Raw genomic sequence first — 1,720 nt, forward strand, 5'->3', positions numbered from 1 at the left:
ATACGATGTTATATGTTATATATCACATCGGTTTTTCTTGATATAGAGATGTCAAAGTTCTTATTTAACATCATTTTTCAATGGAACCGTTGTGCATTATAGTGAAAGACATCGGTTTATTTCAATTATTTTAATATAAACTTTTACTTTTGACATCGATTTCACTTGCACAAGTCGATGTGTTTTAACATTTTAGACATCATTTTCATTCCTTAAATTCATGAGCTGAAAGTGATATAAATCATATGTATTTAAAACAAAAATAATCAAAAAAATGATATTGTCATTAATAATGCTAGTAATATAATTACTGTTAACAAATACATTAACTGAAAGTGAACAACATGACATGTAGAACAACATTAACACAAACTTTGTTTTAGAAAACTATAATACCAGTTAGATCATTGTGTATTTCCATAGAACAACATTAAAACTGGTTATTCCATTTACAACCACCATAAGAAAGCACAATAACTTCGAGACTAAAAAACGTTAACTAGGTTATTGGTTTCACTTCCATACTGCTACACAAAAAAAAGGATTAGTGACAAAACAAATCTGTCAGATCAGGGAAGCTGGCAAGAAAGGATAATAAGTTATCCGAATCTCTAGATCATGAAGCATTTATTTCTCTAGACTAGTGGAAGAAAAAAGTAATCTTTCATTTACCTTAGGTTTCAGATTAACTAAAACTAAGTGATTGTCAGTTCCACCAGAAACAAGTTCATAGCCTCTCTTCATCAAAGTCTGCAAGAGAGAATATTCATTACCATTTACTATACCGGAATACGTTTTCATAGATGCTAACTGAACCAGTAACATCAAAAAAAAAATCTTGTTACAAAATCACATATAAGGCGGTAACATAGAGATTTCATTAGTCACACCTGTGCAAAATTGGAGCAATTACTGAGGACTTGCTCTTGGTAGGCTTTGTATTCTCCAGTTGTCGCCTGCATTCCTTTATGAGTTAGGGACAAGAACTTAACATATATCAATCATACTCAAATAAATTAACCAATTTAAACAAAGAAAAAAGAGTATTTTCCCTGATTGAAATGATTATACAAAGCGTGTTATGGAAAATACTGATGGTATTATTACCTCCCAAATGCTAGAAACAATCATTTACTTGAAAAATCTTGTGTACAAAAGTAAAACTCAGTTCTTTGAGTGCGTAATACTATGGTACAACAACTATTACTAATATTTCCTATCAAAATCAATATGTTCCTTAATATTTTCTAAAACCAATATGTTTCTTAAAAGACAATACGGATACAAGAATCCATATTTAGGGTGTGTCCTTTTAAAGTGATATTCTGGAAAAGCTTCAACTTATTAGCTCTAACCTGTTTCAATGCAACTGCCAAGCTAGTGATCATGTGGTTGTGTGAGCCACCTTGAAGTCCAGGGAAAACATCCATATTTATTTTTTCTTCAAAATCATACATCACCTTAAAAAAATATTAGAGATGTTAGTTTGGTACGTAATATTAAAAGTGTCTTCTTCCTCTATGCAAATATACTTGCCTAGCTAACGAGACTACATTTATTTGAGATGTTATATTACTTATTGTATTCCTCTATGCAAATATACTTGCCCCTGCATTCATTCCTACTGCAATAAATTTGCACCCTTCTGAGTATATTGCACGAGTGAGGATTGTTGCATAGGTGGTACCTGTAGACATGTAAAAAGGAGCATTGTACCATT

The 1,720-nt window shown here is 31.3% G+C and overlaps 1 long non-coding RNA gene across 1 annotated transcript; it reads right to left on the minus strand.

Annotated features, from left to right (window-relative positions):
* Nucleotides 1-661: 661 nt before the first annotated feature.
* LOC141664228 (uncharacterized) lies at nt 662-1,462 on the minus strand. Its single transcript, XR_012551892.1, has 3 exons — nt 1,356-1,462; nt 891-956; nt 662-750 (listed from the first exon to the last, which is right to left on the minus strand). It is a non-coding gene; the product is annotated as an uncharacterized LOC141664228 (long non-coding RNA).
* Nucleotides 1,463-1,720: the final 258 nt, after the last annotated feature.

This window comes from Apium graveolens, chromosome 6 (genome assembly GCF_009905375.1).
Source record: "Apium graveolens cultivar Ventura chromosome 6, ASM990537v1, whole genome shotgun sequence".
Lineage (NCBI taxonomy): Eukaryota > Viridiplantae > Streptophyta > Magnoliopsida > Apiales > Apiaceae > Apium > Apium graveolens.